Source organism: Biomphalaria glabrata, chromosome 10 (assembly GCF_947242115.1).
Source record: "Biomphalaria glabrata chromosome 10, xgBioGlab47.1, whole genome shotgun sequence".
Lineage (NCBI taxonomy): Eukaryota > Metazoa > Mollusca > Gastropoda > Planorbidae > Biomphalaria > Biomphalaria glabrata.
In genome coordinates, this window is record NC_074720.1 from 32,921,684 (window position 1) to 32,943,705 (window position 22,022).

At 37.6% G+C, this 22,022-nt stretch overlaps 1 protein-coding gene across 2 annotated transcripts in view; it reads left to right on the plus strand.

The window, feature by feature from the left end:
* Positions 1-8,006: 8,006 nt before the first annotated feature.
* Positions 8,007-22,022, plus strand: part of LOC106066187 (atrial natriuretic peptide receptor 1-like) — a 93,858-nt gene continuing 79,842 nt past the window's right edge. For both annotated transcript variants that reach the window (XR_008780126.1, XM_056043903.1), the window contains exon 1: positions 8,007-8,504. The gene's annotated coding sequence lies outside the window, so the exon portion shown is untranslated. The remainder of the gene's footprint in view (positions 8,505-22,022) is intronic.

Below are 22,022 nucleotides of genomic sequence, written 5' to 3' on the forward strand. Positions count from 1 at the left end.
TTGTCAATTTGTGATGTCATTCAATATGGAAAGCGCCGATCCTACTCGGGAAAAAAAAAGGGGGGGGGGGAATTGCCAACTTTCATTGAATAAAAGTGTAAAACAAATTTATTTTCTTATACAAAATCGTATTTTTTACTTAGGCCTATTATCCTTATTTCTACCCAAACTGGGTCCCGCGTATTCCGTTTCGCATAGGGTCCGCAACATTTAGGGCCGGTCCTGGGTATGGTATATGGTATAGGCCTATTTGCATTAGGACTCAAAATTCAAAAGTGCCTTTTAATAAATCGTATTACCATTTGACTATATCTTTGAAATAAAAGTATATGTTAAAGACGTGATTCATTCAAAGACGAAACCTCACTTAATTGAAGCCCACTTTGCAACATTTTTCTGTTTGTTAACGGAAAAAAAAATAGTATACAAAAAGTATGATTTATATATATATATATATTTAATTTCGTATATAGCATCTTTCGTGATATAGCATGCTCACTGTGCTATGGTCTAATCTCTTTTATGGACCTGTTGGGGGGAAGGGGGAGTATCTGGGAGAAGTTTTCCGTGCTGCCTTTAGGCGCTCAACTAAACTGCTCGAATCAGAGTTTTGAACTCGAGACACATCAATAAGTAACCGGCTCATGACTCATCTCACCTGTAAGCGATTGAACAAAAATGCTCTAGCTACTAATGTTTAGCATTTGTAAGACATTGTGTATATAATATCAAGAGGCCCGAACAAGACTCTGGCCCCAAAACCCTCTTATAGAAGCAAAACTATACGAAAACTGCCACTGCGCTGTTCATCTCAGATATACTGATCTGAACCCTCCGACATGTAAAATAAGAAGGAAGAAGAAGGAGACATTGTCTTCTATATCCTTACACAACAAACATTTCTCTGTATTTCGGCATCAGCATGTTATTAGGCAATATAGCCGGAGAATAAAATGTGTGTGTTGTGTGTAAGCCCTTAACGAATGATTGAGAACCCTTTGCGACATGCGCCAGTGTTTTGTTTGGCGGAGTTATTCTTCAATGATAGGATCTATAGGCACTCAATTAAAATTTAAAACTTGCTGATCCGGGCTTCGACGTAAACTGAAATCAATACAAAATTTGTTTTCAAAAGTGAAGCACAGCACTCGTTACACTGGTGCCACTAAAACGTATGTGTAAAATGTATTCTGTACAGATGTGCTCTACGAATTAAAAGTGCACAAGTTGTGTCTACGTAAAGAATGCTAGTAGTTCTGATGCTTAGTGTTTATAGATATAACATGAATTGAAATAATTAAAACGATTTGTCTTATAATTATAGTTTCAATTACGGCTTACGTTGTCATAATCCTGATTCGTTTTTACAAAGATTATAGCAACTCACTCTGTCTGTCTGTCTGTCCGTCGGGTACACATTTTAAACATGTTTTTTCCCCTCCCACTTTCCATTGAAACTTTGCACGATCATTCATTGTTCCAAACAGAACACGAATCCAGCAAACAATTAATTAATCAGTTAAGTAAACAGTGGTAATAAATTTATTTTACTTGATATCGAAAAAGGGAAATAAATATTACAGTATTGAGACATGTACCTGTAAACGAGGCGTTCTTCCCCTTATTTTTTTGTTGTTGAGTTTTGGACGTTCCTTAAAACGTGAAGATTATAACGTCCTAGTCTAAAGTCCAAAGCTCCAGCATGACCGCTGGGGGATTGAAACGGGATAGGTTCAAACTCTGGACAGTCGTGACAGCAGGCTAAATCGCATCCCACACGACCAGGAGGCCTTCCATGGGCATTAAAAGAGTTTCATTAGGCCTAGAGACGAAGTCGGACAGTAGAAATGATTTGTTCTGGTAACCTTTCTAGCATTTGATATAATGTCACAACAAATATGTCAGCTGGTGTAGCGCTTGCGTTTTTATACAGCCATCAATGTTAATTTCTATGAAAAGATATACTCAGTCATATAGAAAAGAATATTATTTTTCTTATAATGCACTATACAAACTTATCCTATAAGACTTAGTACTCGAACTCTAAACCTCTTGCTCATGTTAATCTTATGTTTTACAGACGTTACTTCAAAAAAAAAAAAGAAGATTATTACGTCCTAGTCATTTCATGTGTCAATCTAGTCATGCATGTTAGTCAATGACTTAAAACCTGCCAAGTCCTTGGTTTTCCTGGCTGATTCAAGCAACCCATTCATTCTTTAATAGCACTAGGGAAGAAGGAGGACTTGTACGAATTAGTTCTAGCGTATGAAGACTTCAAAACGCTTTGCTATCTAGGTCATTACGACAGATGTGAAATCTGTAAATGTGCTTTAGTATTACAGTCGAATTCGATAAATCGGACCAGCTGTTATTTTGAACTATCGATGCCATATTGTCAGGCAGAACATGTTTAGGTAATCGGAGTAAGGATCAAAATGATTGCATGCTGATGTGGTCTCATTAACGGATCATGTTTGTTTAACTTAGGAGACCGTCTGTATTGCCTTCTATGCTTGCCTTGCGAATGACACAGTGTAAAAAGAAAAACCTAGAAACAACATAGATCATTATATTTCAGAAAGAAATTCGGTGGGGATTGCATGTGTGTGTGTGTGTGTGTGTGCTACATATCCCTGGAATCACCTCGTCAGCTGGTTATTCGGTCTAATGAATCACGTCTGGGTAGTCAGACCCAACTGCGTTTAGTATTAGCCCTCCCCACCTCGACGTCCTCCTCACTTCCCCCATTGGTTTACTACCCCCTACCCCCACCCCTTCGCCCCCCAGGCTTAACCATGTCTGTCTCGTAATAGACGAACTAAAGTGTCTTGACTAGTAGGTCATTTTTATGCCTGTTTAGGGTATATCTGTCGCCCTAGCTACACATTTGTAAGAAGGCTTACAATAGAAAAGTGTGGCGCCCAAACATATATAGGTAGGGGGGAGGAGGGAGTAATTAAAAAGATGTCATAAAAAATGTAACTGATTTTCCATGTTGTATTTAGCAGTTTCTTATTGTATCTTATCTTATAAATTAAGGTCGTCCCTTGTGTTAAACCGAGACCAATCGTTATAGAAGACCTGAACACTGGCCTGCATCGTCACAGACTGTGGGCAGTTTAGACCAATAGCTCGTTGCAACGCCACGGGTCTGTAACAAATGGTCTCGGTTAAGCCCAGTCAATGGCAGTCATAGAAAGTATTTGTTCACCACCTGACCCCTTTCGCTCTCTAATGGCCTCCTTCAGTCGCTGCTGTGGCATCATAGAAATGAGATGAATGCCTGGGCATTAGCCATGGTAGGAACGATGTCATAAACACAGCAGTTTTCCCCCTTTTGCAGTGTTCTTAAAAGAATGAGATGCTCTTGATTAACTTAATAATAACAAGGATACATACTCTCCGCCCAAATAGGCTCCCAAAGCATGGCTATTAATCTATTTTGTAATAAGAATAATAATTTTAAATATTTCGTGTATGTCGTATAGAATACAGAATTTTAATCTTTGTTATTCCAGAGAGTGACTATTCGTTCATTTTGTTTGATTGCTATGTATTTTCCAGACGCTCCTTAAGAATTAAGGATTATTACATCCTAGCCGAAATTTCCTGCAGGACAGGCGTTGGCTACAGATAAGATTCGATCCATTGAGACGACAATCCAGAGCGCATACCGCACTTTCAGTCAGCAACAAACAATTGCAAGAGTTTTTATACATATTCCGTACAATGCACGTCAATAATATAATGAAATATTTTTTTAAATATATAAATTAAATACTAAACTATTTTGCCCGGTCTATTCTACAAGTGAAACACTCGGAAGTTACCTCCCTTAAGAACAAAAAAATCTAAAAATATCTGACCGACTTTACTTATTCCACACAAGTGATCTCGCAGTGTTCCCGGTGTCATGTTGTGGAACTCTTCTCTTGTAGACCATTTATTTAAAATGAAACCTTGAGAAGTACTTTTGTGTCTAAAATGAATGTAGATCTAATATCCATACGGTCCAAATAAAATGGATGGAAGCGTGAAGCAAGTCTGGGAAGTGATATTCCGAGTGACGTCAATAGACCCAACGACTGAATGACTCTATGCCCTAGTGCTAGCCAAATACGTAAAAACTTCTTTGCTTCTGTCCCCATGTTATATTGAAACGAAAGTGTGTCTGGAATGATGTAAAGCATGGGCGTAGCCAGGATTTTTTTTCGGGGGGGGGGGGGGAGAAATGCCCCCCGAAAAAAATATATTTGTATGTATGTATGTGTGTGTGTACATAATCTTTATTACATTCTTTCGGAACACGTTTATTGTGCCCTAGAATAGGTTCTTCCTGGAGTTAGTGGAAAAATTGTTGACTCACAGTCATCACTAACAAGGGAGCCTGGGGGGGGGGGAGCGCTAGGAGCTTCCCCAGCGCGGGGCTGAGTCCCGCCGCCACGCACTATTTCTGGTTTTGAATGCCAACGAAATACATATTCTGAGGTATCAACAGTGCATTTTCCTGCTATTAAAAAGTCTTATTTCGAAAACCTAGTGTACTATTCTTACTGACTTAGACCCTTCCGCGCCGTTCGGCGCATTTGCCGTCAAGCTGTTTCCACAAAAATCTGTCACTGGTAAGGTCTGAAGCCTCTTCCCACCTGTTCTGAGGACCTCCATGAATGTGTGGCGCCATGAATGTGTGGCGCCAAGTTGTACTAGTTGTCATCCCAACTCTTATTATGCGTAATTTATATTGTCGGAAAACATGCAAACCTCATGCGACGCTCTGTCACAATCTTACTAAGGGGTCGACTCCCAGTTCGGCATAGGATTTCCTTGATTATACCCGATCTCTATAACTGACTCCTAAAATCTGTCTTATCCATCTTTGTTGAGCCACATTTAGTGTTTCTCAATTTCGGCAGATGACTATTCACTGCACTTTATTAATGGAGCCACGCCACTGGTAGAAATGTGTAACCTCTCTTGAATACGCTCTTGGAATTAGGTGACTATAGTTTGATTTAGATTTTATATCGAAAAGGGAAGTTTTATCGTCAAAATCATCTGTTGGGGTTTTAAACTAAAAAATCTCAGGACTTAGTTTTTTTTTTTTGTTTGTTTTTTTTTTAAATTCAAAACCCCATTTAGCTACGATCACAGAATTTGGTAGTAACTGTAGTATGCTTTAGAATAATATTGAAGTTAGAGGTTTTCCACCTCAAAACGCTCTGTAGGGGGATTTTAAACTCAAAACCATCTGGAGGAGAGGAGTTTAAACTCAAAACCCCTAATTTGCTTGGCTACGCTCAAATAATTTTAGTGTGGAATTTGCTTTTTTATATTGAAGAGGTATTTTTTAGCATAAAACCCTTCTGAAGGGGGATTTAAACTCAAAACCCATTTTGGCAACGCTCATAGCATTTTGAGTGCGTAATTTGCTTTTTTTTACATTGAAGATGTATTTTTTAGCTTCAAACCCGCTTGCGAGGGGTTTAAACTCAAAACCCCATTGGATACGCTCATAGATTTTAGAGTGTGTAATTTACTTTTTTTAAAATTTTTATTGAAGATGTATTTTTTTAGCTTCAAACTCCACTGGAGGGGAGTTTAAACTTAAAACTGAGTCAAAACCCAATTAGCTACGCGCATAATTTGCTTTTTTTTCATATTGAAGATGGGGGTTTATCGTAAATTTTGGAGGGCGTTTTAAAATCAAAATCTTCCTTTCCTTAACTGTGCTCTTGGAATTTGGGGATTGTCGTTTGCATTTTTTTTGTTTTGTTTTATAGAAGAGGGGGATTTAACTGCAAAAAATCCTGATAGGGTGTTTTAAACTCAACCCCCCCCCCCACCGGTAGGGGGTTTTAAACTCAAAACCCATTTGGCTACGCTCATAACATTTTGAGTGCATAATTTGCTTTTTTTTCATATTGAAGAGGGGGTTTATCGTAAATTTTGGAGGGGGTTTTAAAATAAAAATCTTCCTTAACTGTGCTCTTGGAATTTGGGGATTGTCTTTTGCATTTTTTTTTGTTTTGTTTTATAGAAGAGGGGGATTTAACTGTAAAAACCCCTGGTAGGGGGTTTTAAACTCAAAACCCCCTTTTGGAGGGTTTTAAACTCAAAACCCCCAGATAGTGGTTTTAAACTCAAAACCCCCTTGGCTGCGCTGTGGCAAGTGATGGTTTAGTATTAAAATCTCACCTAAAATAAACAAAATCAAAGTAAAAAATCAGTCACTAAAGTCCGTCTCACCCCCCCCACCCACCGCACGGATTTCATTTCGGGGGAAGGGTTTGAATCCCGAAAACCCCCCTGGCTACGCCCATGATGTAAAGCTTCCTTTCTTCCCATACAAAAACATAATCTTTAGATACACAACTTTAAAAAAAATTTACTATGTGGAGTGTTTCATTGACACGTTAGTTTAAAACTGAAGATTATTTACACCAGTGATGCCCAACCTAATTCGACCTGCGGGCCATTTTACTTTCCGACACTCATGTCGCGGGCCACATAACCGAAAAGTTACAAAACCGAAATTGACCTGAAACTAATTTTATGAGAAAGCCGTGGATCTAGTTCTTTCATTAATTAGTGGGATATTTTCATACACATCGGAGAATGGCTTCATGTCTCTACTTCAAATGTGAGCCACATTGCGGAGCTAGATCTAGCTCTACCACCGACTCATTTTCTTGTCTCTTTTTTTGTAAATATTTCCATCAATTGGCCACATTTGTTTCATAATGCCGTTTATATGTTTTTGTTTTTTTAAACAGCCACACTTTCTTTATAAAACAAATATGTTGGCTTATTATCATGTTCCATAAAAAGTTAACGTCAGATCTTACATTCAATTGTTAAAGGTCGTCGTACCAACCCATCAGAGACAAATTGAGGGCCCTAACACGGGCAAATATACACAAAGCTTTTTTTTTTTGGGGGGGGGGGGGGAAGGGGGGGAATTTCTACACTTTGTGCCGACGTTTTGGCGGGCCGGATTGAACCAAGTCGCGGGCCGGATCTGGCCCGCGGACCGTTTTTTGGGGATCACTGATTTACACCCTAGCCCAAACGTTTTACAAGACGGCAGGGGATGACGTCAATCAGTGTTCGAACTTGGGATCATCGTGATTACAATTCGAATCACAGGTGGTAAAATATGTAGGTCACAGCTGGGGCTGCGCCGTCACGGGAAATACTGCATTCCTCACTAATCTTCGGACTCAGAAGACAAGCATTTTTATTATTATTATTATTATTATAAGACATCAGTTAGGCCAGGTTCACATTTAGCTTCACATTCACTTCCAGCCATCCTTTGGTCTGCCTGACCGCTGGAGCACCACACTTCTTCTTCTTCTTCTTCTTGAAACTGTCAGGTAGAGTTGATCCTTCGGCTCTTGGAACTCTAAGCCAGCAAAAGAGAACAAGAGCTCCCTCTCACCAGCCTGAATGAGAAGAGTGTACACACTTAAACTGTCAACCTTCTTTCTCCATTCTTCTCTGCCATTTGTCTTTGATAGAATTTCATTCTGATATTCGTTCTGAAAATATTGAAACCTGCCTTTTTACCTGGCTGGGTGGACCACTTCGGGGGCCTATTTTGAGTTTGTGTTTCCACACAAACTGTCTTTGTAACCTTGTTGAGAATCATTTTAGATCATACAATTATGAATAATGACATGCATTATAGGGATTTTTCTTCTTTGAAGCTGTAATGCAATTTAAATCCCTAATTTTTAAAAGATTTGATATCACTAACCATTTTACAGAATAAAGCTTTTAAATAACTTCAAAGAGAACATAGGCTGATTAATCCAGGTTAGTCATATTTAATTAGAAGCTTACGTAAAGCCCACCAAAGATCATAAAGCAATGCATTAGTCGCTGTCACTCACGTGCATTCGCATCAAAAGCATGGCCAGAGAAAAAAAAAGAAAGGAGTGTGTGCATATATAAAACCCTGTAGCTGTGTATATAAATGTATCCAACTAGTGATAAATGAAATGCGGCCCCTAGGGACACGTCTGGCTCAGTCCACTGTAGCTACACGGGCACACGAGTGTCGCCCCTAGTGTTTAACATTTCACCAATGGTACACACACATCTTTCCAGACACGTGTACCGCCTCTGTCCTGGCGAGTTTAAAAAAAAAGGCATTTTATTCTCTTTTTAGCATTCGATCTATCCCGTTCAAAGAGTTGTGATTAAATATTGTTTAAAATTCGGCGTTGATATTTTAGTTCAGCATTCAAAGCGGACTCCGATTTATGTTTTTTTTTTTTTTTTTTAGCTTTTAAAGTGTTGGGTGGCAGACTCAAGCCAGGAACTTGTTTTCTAAGAGATGGATTAGCGGTTCTAGAAATGTTTGGATCCTTTGGTGTTCTTTTTCAGTGGAGATTTTTCGATTTGCTAAATGTTACGCCTTGTATAAGCAAAGACATAGTCATCAGGTAGCACCAGGTGGCACCGGATCTTTGAGGACTTTAATCCTGTCCTAGAAGGTAGGTGTTAATGTATTTTTTTAAATTCAGAAAGTTTGCGTGTAGACAGATAAGCATTGAGACAAGATTCTACAATAATTAACAGACATTCCTAAAATAAAAAAAAAAAAGTATTCTGACCTATATAAACTATGTTTTATTCTTACAGATAAAGCTACTTAGGGATTTAAGCTCACGAAATCATTGTCTTGCCTAGCTAATCGGACAAATCATAATTTCTACTCTTATGCAATTTTCTTTAAGGATAGCCCATTGAATGTGTTGATTCTAGCTTATGGATGAGAACAAGGATTTTTTTCATTTTTTTTTCTTTCTAGGTTTTTCAGTATCTTATCTACTTATCTTATAAATTACAGATAATGGCGTCCTACTAGTAGCCACGTGTTAGCCAAGACGTGTATATTAATAACTTAAACTCTTCTAAATCATATTTATTACTGACTGATTCAGGCAACCCGTTCTATCTTTGATGCAATGGGGAAGATGAAGCACTTGTCCTAGCATATTGAATAAGAAATGTGCCTATATCTTTTTTTTAGCGGCCCCTGAAAGTGGAAAAGGCGCTCTTAGTTTTGTGTGGAATGTCTGTCTGTCTGTCCGTCCGTCCCGTTTAGATCTCGTAAACTAGAAAAGATAGTGAAAATCCGACATCATAATGTTGTAGATCATTCAAATTTCTGATGCAACGACTATTTTTTTCTTTTCTGAAAGCGAAAAATCTATTTTTTTAAATCACTTATGCAAGCAGTTTTTTTTTAATAAAAATACACCACTTTTACAACTATTCACTAATAATAGTAACAAACACGGGAGGCTCTTTAGTAGAGGAGACGACTATTAACCATATTTTAATTATTTTTAACACATTTATGCAAATGGTTTTAGATTATTTGTTCAAAAATTTTTAATTTTTTTTACATTTGTATTGCTACGTTATGTAATTTCTGTCATTTAATTACAACAATTACAAAAAAAAATATATGTTTACTTTTATTAAAGAGAAAAAATCTATTTAAGTTGAACATAATTTAAAACAACAATTAATAAGTAGTTGTTCACATTATCGCGTGAACTGCAGTACGGCAACATGACTCTGGAACACTTAAACCAAAGGAAACTTTTTTTTTTCACGAAATGTTTGTTTTTTTCTTGAAGATTTGAATAAGAGATTACTCTTTACAAAACAATTAGCTCAATTAGATATTCATTATAAGACATCAGTTAGGCCAGGTTCACATCTAACTTCACATTCACTTTACCTATCCATTGGTCTGCTGGACCGCTGGGGCACCACACAAGATAAGTCAACCTTCTTTCTCTATTGTTCTCTGTCATTTGTCTTTGATAGAATTTCATTCTGATGTTCTTTCTGAAAATATTGAAACCTTCCTTTTTACCTGCCTGGGTGGACCACTTCGGGGGCCGATTTTGAGTTTGTGTTTCTACAGAAACTGTCTTTGTAACCTTGTTTCTAATTATTTTTAGTAATCCTCAAAAGGGTGGAAAAACGTTATTAGTCGTCTGCCACGTTTAGATTTTATAAACTAGAAAAAGATGAAAATCTAATTTCAAAATATTTTGCATCTTACATAGTTCTGCTGTAACAGCCGCTTTTCACAAAGCTTATATCATTTCACTCTGTCTGTCTGTTTGCCTGTCTGTCTGTCTGGTAAAAAGATTGAGAATGTTTTTTCTCCCATTTCCCTATCTGGGATCAAGTTAAAACTTTGCACAGCTATTCACTGAACCTGACAAGACATGAAACAATAAAAAAACAACAACAATTAGTTAATTAATTGTTGGTATTATTTTGTAATAGATCGAAAAAAGGGGAAATAAAGGATACTTAATGAGAGATGTGAATATATACATTGATTTAAAACGCTTAATACGTTTTGACATGTTTTGTTTCTTCCACTTCCCATTCTCGGATCAAGTGGAAATTTTGTATAATTATTCATAGACGATGAAAATACATTTTATTTTATTTGTTTTATATAGCAGAAAATGTGGTCATGGCAGTAATTAACGGTTATTTCCCTTAGATAAGCTTTGCTTTTATCTTCTGAAAGCAAACCGTTTTAGTTTTTTTTTATATATAAAAATAAATTATTTTTAGCATTATGCATCTTAGCGCAACATAGGTAAACAACTTCTTTGTATATTGTAATAACATTTATACAATTGGTCTTGTTATTTTCCATACTAATGCTATATTTATATTACTAAATTATGTTAATTATTTTATTCGACCATTTAACGAATACGAAATACTTTTTTATTGTTTTTATAGGTAAGAATGCACTTCGTATGTACACAATTTAAGTAAATTTGAAAAACACGCTTTAATAAGCAGTATTTCACATACTTAGAAACTTCATCTGCTCCTTAGACTTTTGGACCATTGGATCTGTTGACCATCTCTCACCATTCCCAGGCTATGTCTATTCATTAACCCTGTTCCCTACGTTTCTTTTTTCTGTCCCTCCTTTTCCATGGAACTGTTACCTGCAGAAAGGTCTTTGCGAGCTCTGTGGATCTTGTTATATGGCCATATGCTGCGTACAGTGTTGGTTTGCGTCAGAAGGAATTCGGTTGTGTTATTGTATTTTTACATTATGCTCGAAATTATGATTCAATGTTTTTATGTATTAATGCTACTTTAAATTTTGGTCTTCTGTCCTGGACTGTCTAAGTTAAGTGATTTTACTGATGGTAGCCTACTACTAATATATAATTAACTATTCAATAAATCTCAGGCTCAATTTTACGCTCTTCTAGCTTCTGTATGTTCTCAAGAGTCCCAAACAGACGACGCATATTGTAATATTTGCCTCACCAAGATAAATAGCATTTTAGTTTTATGTTCTTGGTTGATTTTGTTTTTATACTTGTATACATAGAAGTAAAATATTGTTTCGTTTCTTTATGCAATAAAAAAAAGACTTTCGTGTGAGCGTGAATGGGCTGAGACTGTTTCCACTTCTTGTGTCTTCCAAAGATTCCTCAAGTTTCGTTACTTTTGAAGCCTTTCCCATGTTTGGGTACAACCACAAGGCAGCAGAGGTATGGATTAAGAGTTTTCCTTGTTGGTAGTCAGCCAAGGCAAACTATCCCCTCCTGTCCGAAGCTTATTGGGGATTACAGTTTATGGGCCAAACGTGAAGGCCAGGAGTTGAACTGGTTATTAGAGAGTATTTGAGACGCATGTCATTGGAGGTAGTGGATATCTTATATCTATTACCACTTCCATTAATAACAGTCTTACGGAACCACTGAATTGTCTTACATTATCACACATATTAAAGACTTGTCTTCGAGTCAGAACGAGAGTGCAGTGTAATTCACATATTTTGCCTCATCGAACAAAAGCGGTCTTTGGAAGTGGCAACTGACCTTCCTTAAGCTCTTGTTGAGTGGCCTGCTCTTACACCTCTAAATACACTGCTGATTCTTTTTCTAGTTTTAAGAATAAACAATTTACACTTGTGCCAAGGGAAAGTTATAGTTGATGGCCATTTTTGACGGAAATTTTTTTCCTGCTCAATGCGCATATTACTTTTAATAGTTCCTAAATAGCCTTGGCCTTGACACGAAGGTCACGCAGCGTTATTTCGTAAACAAACTCTAAACAAGACACGAGGGGCGTAACCTGGCTTCCATAAGTTAAACTAGAACGCCAATTCATGTAAATCAACAAGACTCGTTCTGGTACTCTTCAGGACGAGGTTGGACGTCACGTCACGTCTATTTTGGGATCAGGATAAAAAGAAACTTCCACTTTTGTTGTCGACACTGCCACCTGAAAGCATCTTCTATATGAGTGCACGGTACTGCTTAACAACAGGCTAGACAATGCGCGGGAACTTGTGAGTGACCTGGCTAGTTCGCTTGGAGAGCTGGCTATATACTGGAGACAAGGAAACTCTTCAGAAAAACAGCCGCCTACCTTGACCGTGTTAGCAGAGACTTCCGTATTTTCACGCACATAACCCGCGGGTTATACACGTTTTTACCAACGGATGCCAGCTGTACAGCGGTGCAGGGGTTCGTAAAATTTACTTAACACATGAACACAGCATAAAGGAAACTATAGACACACCGGTGGGTCTTTACACCTCCTTTAGTTCGCTGTGTAGTTGTGAAATGTCCATAGAAGAAAAGCGGCCTTTGGAGGTGGCAACTGCCCTTACTTAAGCTCTTATCGATTGGTGTGCTCTTACAACTCTAAATCCACTGGTGCTTTTGTGAACATCTTCATTATAAACCTCAAGAAAACAAATAGAACCGATGCGGAAGAGAAATCTTTGAAATATCAGTAAGTGCGGAGTAAATGGCGGTGCGGGTTGTATAAAGTGTGACGGTTGTTTGATTCAAATCGGATGGATTCATTTTTTAGTCAGAGCTGAAAGACGTAGAATATACTTTTAGTAAAATGAACCAAGTTGATGAATATTACATGCTGATGGATCTTGTACAATTCCTGATTAAGAGGAAATGGTGACGAAAAGAAGATACAGACATAGTGTGAGAGGCTGGGCAAGAGACACTGGGGGAGATACAGACATAGTGTGAGAGGCTGGGCAAGAGACACTGGGGGAGATACAGACATAGTCAGAGAGACTGGGCAAGAGACACTGGGGAAGATACAGACATAGCTACTGGGCAAGAGACACTGGGGAAGATACAGACATAGCCACTGGGCAAGAGACACTGGGGAAGATACAGACATAGCCACTGGGCAAGAGACACTAGGGAAGATACAGACATAGCCACTGGGCAAGAAACACTGAGGAAGATACAGACATAGCCACTGGGCAAGAGACACTGGGGAAGATACAGACATAGTCAGAGAGACTGGGCAAGAGACACTGGGGAAGATACAGACATAGCTACTGGGCAAGAGACACTGAGGAAGATACAGACATAGCCACTGGGCAAGAGACACTGAGGAAGATACAGACATAGTCAGAGAGACTGGGCAAGAGACACTGGGGAAGATACAGACATAGCTACTGGGCAAGAGACACTGGGGAAGATACAGACATAGTCAGAGAGACTGGGCAAGAGACACTGGGGAAGATACAGACATAGCCACTGGGCAAGAGACACTGAGGAAGATACAGACATAGCCACTGGGCAAGAGACACTAGGGAAGATACAGACATAGCCACTGGGCAAGAGACACTGAGGAAGATACAGACATAGCCACTGGGCAAGAGACACTGAGGAAGATACAGACATAGCCACTGGGCAAGAGACACTGGGGAAGAATGAAGAAAAGCGACAGAAATGTAAAAAGAAATAGCGTGGAATTGATGGATTACTTTCTTTATTATGGTAGGGATGGAAGATTGGAGTGAAGGGCTGAACTCTGATGTTTTGTAAATACTGTTAATTAAACAATCAATAAACCAGATTAATGTAGTTTATTTGAAATAAAGCTCAGGAAGAGGTTTAAACCACCCCTACAGACAAATCAAAGTTCTTTACTAAAAACTAGCAAAAAGAACTTTAAGGCCGATACCCATAATTTCGAAACATTTCGAACAAGCCAATTTAAAAAAATAATAACTATATTGTACTTTTTAGATAGACTCATGAAATTGCACTAAAAGTCTCCTATGAGAGAGGGGACCATCCTCAACTATTGTTTAGGTCAACATAATAAGTCCTGTCTTTGAGTCCGAAGAATAAGAAAGTGTGCAGTATTTTACAATACAACGCAGACCCTGATGTAACCTAGATATCTTTTCACTTCTAACTCAGATAAATCCTTTGTCGGATGATGTACTGTTTCATTCCTATTTAATATTAGTCATAGCTAATCACGATTAGATTGCTATTCAGTATTCTTTAGAAAATAAAAGAATTACAAACAAAAGGGAACGAAGCGCTGTGATCAATAACCAGTTTCGGTTCACAAGTTATTTGTTTGTATAGACATTGAGATAGAGAGAGAGAGAGAGAGAGGAGAGAGAGAGAGAGAGAGAGAGAGAGTAGGACTATTGGCTCACCACCACTCTGGTCTCACATCTGTGATCAGTTATTATTATGATTATGAATAATCAACGCTGAATGACTTTACCATCCACGCAGACGCTCAAATGTCGTCTGATATTTATTGCACATGAATCATTTGTTATTTTTAGTAACTTGCACCGTGACGGGGAGTACATGTTATCACACAAGTCTATAATCTATTACGTTGAGTGGTGGGGGGTTGAGCCTAAAGTTAGCGAAACTTGAAGGGAATTGAAAAAAAATGTAAATAAAAATAAATAAATAAACAAAACAAAGCTTATCTAAGGGGAGAGAACTCCGAACGTGTAACTAAATCTCTCAATAATGTAGAAGTTATTTCCATTATTCGATATCAAACAAAATAAATAATTATCAATAATTAATCGAATAATTGGTTAATTGTAACAGACGTTCACTTGCTTACGACTAGATCTAACTCAGAAAGATTTGTTTTCGTTCCTGCCAGTAGAAGAGAGCCTTATCATTGGCACAGAGCCTCGAGAGATATGTAGTCTCGACTCTAAAGACAATGAATGATCTCGAATGCTGATCCAGAATGTAGTTCTATAATGGAGTGTTTCTAATGTTATCTATGTTATAGAGTGTAATGCAAGAATACTTTTCTATAAGGCAGGAATAGAGTGCACGGCTACTTTCATTCAGTTTCAATTATTCCCAGCCACTTTATATTCGTCCTTGTTGATTGTTGTCTAGGGCCCTGGATTTAAGCCCAAGGCCTTACCATCAATTGGGGCCACAACCAGGGGCGGACTGGCTATATGGGCATTCAGGCAAATGCCCTGTAGGCCGGGTAGGGCCACATAAAGTGCCGCATGGATGCCATTATGTATTAAATTGTTAAAGGTTTTATAATATTCTTTTACAAACGGGGCCCTCTGAAATTTCTACAGTGTAATAGTAATTAAATCTAACAAATTTTCCGAAATAATGAAATAGCCTACATCCGTGGACAGTGCTACTAGTAGTAGACTTCATCCTTTTAGGGGCTACACACTAATCGATTAAAAAGCAACATAAGGACTATATTTTTTATTGACATATAGAGATCAATGTATGCATGTGAACAGTTATCGATGCTCTAACTAATACAATGATTTTGAGGACAGTATACCTATAATTGTATGTCCATCAAATGATATGTAATGTATTGGCCAGATTTTGACACCCAGTTCGCCTCTGGCCACCACACAATAAGAAATATTCAATTTAATAATAACAATGACTTAATCCAGTGCACTCCCAGTGAAGTATATAGCGCAACATCACCTCTCCACCGATTTCGGTTCTGAGCAGCTGTCTTCATCTGCTCCCATGTCATTGAAGTATCCTCAGCTTTACTGACCTCTTGCAGGTTTGCTTGGGTCTGCCCAATTTTCTCTTTCCTTGTGGATTCCAATCAAGTGCCTGACTTGCAACGTTGGTAGCTGGTTTTCCAAGGGCAGGTTCTATCCAGCATATTAAATATTTTTTATAGGAATATGATTAAATTTACACATTTCTTTCTTCAAAAATATTATATTCTTTTATATGTACTTATTTGATATTGTTACAAATGAACAGTGATAGGTAGAGGTTAACGTATGATCCTGGCGAGATGACACAGCAGCGAGTGTTCTCTGGAATCTACATGTATAAACAAAGACAGGATGTGACGTGTCCTCACGTGTTGTTCCAGGGGACAAACAGATCTAAGAAGGGGGCAGTTCCTAATGAACAGTGACAGATAGAGGTCACTACGTGTGACCCCGACTTGATGACACTGTAGCGAGTGTTCTCTGAAATCTACATGTATAAATAGAGACAGGATGTGACGTTTCCTCACGTGTTATTCCAGAAGATACAAGCAGTGTTTGTGCAACTTTGGAGAAGCGATTAGGGACTCTATATAAGCCAGAGAGTTAATGTGAAAGTCAGTCGTGAGTGAGTCGTGAATGAGCCGTTACAGTCGATACAGACGATATAAGATGTGTGCGGTTCTAGTGGAAGAGAAATGTGTACGACTCGATGCAAGTTAACTAGGGTAGAGTTAACTGGAGTGGACTACCGTCGTTAAAGTCTATACAGTGAACTACAGTGGACTTGAGCCGTTACAGTCGATACAGTCGATGTAAGACGTGTGCGGCTCTGATTCGGTAGACTTGAGTACGACCTGGTTCAGTTTTTGGGAGACCTGGAGCGACACTGGGAAGTGTGTCGTTGGTCTGTTCTGTGGAATACGGCTCGATGCAAGTTGAGAAGAGATGAATTGCAACGAAGTGAAGAGATGAATTGCAACGAAGTATAGCTAACTGTAAACTGACAGATATTGTACAGTCTTCTACGCTACATGTTACAGTGACGAATTGTTAGGGTTAATAGTCAATAAAGTTATATAAAGCTGAAAGTTTAGTGGTCAAGTTCTTTGCAGTGTTTTTATTTGTGTGCCTACTAGTACATTAGCCAGAAGATTCAGAAATACGTAACAATATTATAATTTAGTGCATTTTAATTGAAGTATTTTTTTAAAATCCTGCTCAGGGTCTCCACTTTTTAACATCCGACCTTTCATCCGTCCATTGTATTGGTATAAAGCAGCAGTTAGACATTAAATATACTATTTCGAGGTGTTGATATGAACATAACAAAATAAAATAGTGCAGCCCAACTGAAGAGTCGATTGACGTCTTGACACACCTGCAGGTTCCACCTGGAAAATAAGCGGAAAAAAAAACGAATCCAAGTTACAAGTGTAAAAACATAAAGGAAGCTAAAATGACGTCATAGGTCAAATGTCAAGGCGAACCACTGAGAAAAATCCATTAGTGAACGGACTCTACTTACATGTAAACTGTTCTGTGTTTGACAGAAAGTGTCAACTGTTCTGTGTTTGACAGAAAGTGTCAACTGTTCTGTGTTTGACAGAAAGTGCCCACTGTTCTGTGTTTGACAGAAAGTGCCCACTGTTCTGTGTTTGACAGAAAGTGTCAACTGTTCTGTGTTTGACAGAAAGTGTCAACTGTTCTGTGTTTGACAGAAAGTGTCAACTGTTCTGTGTTTGACAGAAAGTGTCAACTGTTCTGTGTTTGACAGAAAGTGTCCAACTGCTCTGTGTTTGACAGAAAGTGTCAACTGTTCTGTGTTTGACAGAAAGTGTCCAACTGCTCTGTGTTTGACAGAAAGTGTCAACTGTTCTTTGTTTGACAGAAAGTGTCAACTGTTCTGTGTTTGACAGAAAGTGTCCACTGTTCTGTGTTTGACAGAAAGTGTCCAACTGTTCTGTGTTTTTGACAGAAAGTGTCCAACTGTTCTGTGTTTGACAGAAAGTGTCAACTGTTCTGTGTTTGACAGAAAGTGTCAACTGTTCTGTGTTTGACAGAAAGTGTCCAACTGTTCTGTGTTTGACAGAAAGTGTCAACTGTTCTGTGTTTGACAGAAAGTGTCCAACTGTTCTGTGTTTGACAGAAAGTGTCAACTGTTCTGTGTTTGACAGAAAGTGTCAACTGTTCTGTGTTTGACAGAAAGTGTCCAACTGTTCTGTGTTTGACAGAAAGTGTCCACTGCTCTGTGTTTGACAGAAAGTGTCAACTGTTCTGTGTTTGACAGAAAGTGTCAACTGTTCTGTGTTTGACAGAAAGTGTCAACTGTTCTGTGTTTGACAGAAAGTGTCAACTGTTCTGTGTTTGACAGAAAGTGTCCAACTGTTCTGTGTTTGACAGAAAGTGTCAACTGTTCTGTGTTTGACAGAAAGTGTCCAACTGTTCTGTGTTTGACAGAAAGTGTCAACTGTTCTGTGTTTGACAGAAAGTGTCAACTGTTCTGTGTTTGACAGAAAGTGTCCAACTGTTCTGTGTTTGACAGAAAGTGTCCACTGCTCTGTGTTTGACAGAAAGTGTCAACTGTTCTGTGTTTGACAGAAAGTGTCAACTGTTCTGTGTTTGACAGAAAGTGTCAACTGTTCTGTGTTTGACAGAAAGTGTCAACTGTTCTGTGTTTGACAGAAAGTGTCAACTGTTCTGTGTTTGACAGAAAGTGTCAACTGTTCTGTGTTTGACAGAAAGTGTCAACTGTTCTGTGTTTGACAGAAAGACTGTGTCGAGCGATATTTGAGGATGGTAGACAAGAGTGTTTTTACTTTGACAAACACTAGCTCCAAAACAGGCACATTGGCAGCATCTGAAATATTTTTTTAAAATAAATAAACAAAATAACTACGTTCAGCGGCCTCAACAAAACAACTGACGTAAAACATCAAACTGTCCTCTGTTATGTAAACACAGAGACTATTGGGATTGTTTTACATGAAGAAAAGCTAAGTATTAAAGCTTGTCAAAGGGAAAGAACAGCAAAAATGTTTACCATATGCTTCAGGAATAAGCTCCCTTATTCTATATATATTAAAAAATTAATTAGTTACCAATAATTGCTTCATTAATTTTTTTTTTAATTGATTCACATATTGTCATAAACAATGAATAATTATACAAAATTTTAACTTTACTCGAGAATGGGAAGTGGGAGAGAAAACGTGCACAAAACGTAAAATGACCTAAATATCTTATATCAGATTGGACACAACACAAAAATGTGAAAATTTTGTAAAGAGTTGAAACAAGGCGTTGTTTTGTAAAGTGCCCACACATAGTATAGCATGTTTTTTCAACCCTATGTAACATATAGATCTAGATCTAGTAATTGAACACCGAAAAAAGGGCACTCTCGTCTCACAATGATTATTTTGCAATTTTTAGATACATAATCTAGAAAGATCTAGGTAATCAATCTATTTAAATATAGGCCTAAAGATCATTACTTTTCTAAGACAGATAAGATTGAGTTTCCTAGATTTGGGGCGACTTCCCTTACAGCTTGTAAAAAGAGTTACGCACATAAAATTATATTTATATAGGTCTGGGAATCGATCAATCGCGGATAACAATTTGTTTCCGATTTCCAATCTATTATGTCTATGGATATAACTCTACAATCTACATGTACAGTCACATCTCTCAGTAAGTAGCATTTATTTACCTTTTTGATATCAAACAAAATAATTAATTACCAATGATTAATTAACTAATTGTTTGTTTTGTTAGGTACAACAAATAATTGTGTAAGATTTCAACTTGTTCCGAGAAAGGGTGTGGGGGAAATAACGTGTAGAACAATCCTACTAAACCAGTGATTACCAAAGTGGTCTATATAGACCCCCAGGGGTCTACGAAGACTTCCTAGGGATCTACGAGACCAAAAAATTTGGGATCCACTGTACTCAACAGACAGAGTAAGCTGATATAAGCTTTGTAAAAAGCAGTTTTAAAAGGAAAAATGCTTTTGTGTATCAAAAGCCATATATGTGCCAATTAATACATAATTTGAACATAATAAAATAGTTGAACTGTAGTACGTATGCCGCTACGCTAATGGGTAGCCTGAGAACTACGACAATATTCAATAGAAGAAATCTACATCTATTTATAGAAGATAGTTTATATATTTTTTAAGGATTTAATTTGCTAGACAAGAATGCAAGAGTGATGAAAGAGGCAACCATGCAAGCAATTTTGCATACCCAATACCAGATCCCAGCCACCACTTTTATCACAATTTCTCCCAACAATATTAAGAAGTTAAAATTCAATTTATAATAACTATCAGATTGATAATATTAAAAAAAACGAAGAGTAATCACGTGTTTCAGTTTCCACAGGCTCAAATTTCACAATGTACGTTTCATGATTTATAAATAATTTTATAATATTCCTATTCCAAAACTGATGTTTCAACTTACAAATATCACAAAACAGATGAGAATCGATAACACAGTGAAAGTACAGTCGCATTTATACCAATGATAGTGATGTAGAAAGGAAGCTGCCCTATCAGTTAGCTCCAAAACAGATACATATACATGCACCAACTGTGGCAAACTCTGCCGCTAAAGAACTAGCTTGATTGGTCACACCAGATTCTGCCCCATCTCAAGACGAAACTAAAACCAGTGACTTTTCTTGGCGCATTTATTGATTTCTAAGACAGAAGGAGACATACATTTAGTGATGCAGCAATAATATATCCCTGCAGGGACTGACATTCTTGCAAAGGCTTAATTGCTAGATATGTTGTAGACTTTGCAAAACTGGCGTTAGGGGTCTGCCAACAGGTGCTACCACCTGAGTACAATGAATAATTGTGCAAACTTTCAATTTGATCAGAAAGTGGGAGAAAAACATGTACCAGACAGACAGACAGACAGACTGAAAGAGTGAGTTGATATAATCCTTGTAATAAACTTTCCGGATGAAACTACTATTAGAAGCTAATAAGCGATCCTTTTTATAAGCGTCAAATTACGGTCAAATACAGTTAAATTACAGATGACGAATGGACCTCATTCACCAATCGTAAACAAACCACATTTAGCCACGTGGTTCTCCATCTCTTCTATACAAATACGTAATACACACAGACTGTCACGTGACAGTTGTTTTCGTTGTTTTATCAATATTATCACATGGCTAAATGTTGTTTATTTACGATTGGTGAATGAGGTCCATTCTAGGTAAATCTAGTTATATTCATTTTTTTAAAGCGTGAATGACGTCATTTATTTAAAAAGAAATCCTCTTTGGATCATAAAACATATTGTTTTGTTCCCTTTGTGCTTACTTCATTGTACCCATTTGTCACATTCCACGTTTTATGATATTGTGAATTTTTGCACTTTGAGAAATGTATAAAATTTTTAATGATCGTGCATATGAACTTTTGTAGTCGGTTGAACAGTTTTTAGTTCGAGGTAAATAAGGGTATAGATCTAGATGTAATAGTAGAGCGTGGAATGTATTGTAGTTGGGCTTATTTTAGATAATAAAGGTCAGATGTCACCCAAAGGACATTTTAAAACAAGGTTAGAAAGACAGTTTGTGTGGAAACAAAAACTCAAAATCGGCCCCCGAAGTTGTCCACCCAGGCAGGTAAAAAGGCAGGTTTCAATATTTTCAGAAAGAACATCAGAATGAAATTCTATCAAAGGCAAATGACAGAGAAGAATGGAGAAAGAAGGTTGACAGATTCTGGTGAAGACTGGGATTTTTAATTTCGGGATCTTTAGGGGCCCTCTAAGTCCACCCAGCTCTAATGAGTACATAAAGCAAAGTAAAGGCGGTTGGCAGTTGTGATGACCACATGACACCCTCGCTAACGGTGGGCCACAAAACAGATGACCTTTACTTCATCTGCCCTACAGATCGCAAAGTCTGAAAGGGTAATTTCATACATATAATTATTATTAAAAGCATTAAGTCAGAGGTTCTCAAAAATTTTTGTTAACTCGAGGACCCTTTTAAATGAAAGAAAAAAATACCTATATAAATGTAAAGTACAAAGATTACAAATGTAAAAAAAATAAATTTTGAATGAATATTTATTGTGATTATAACTTTTGTTAAAATATAATTTAAAAAATTAGCCCGATGACGTAGATGAGTTTGATGA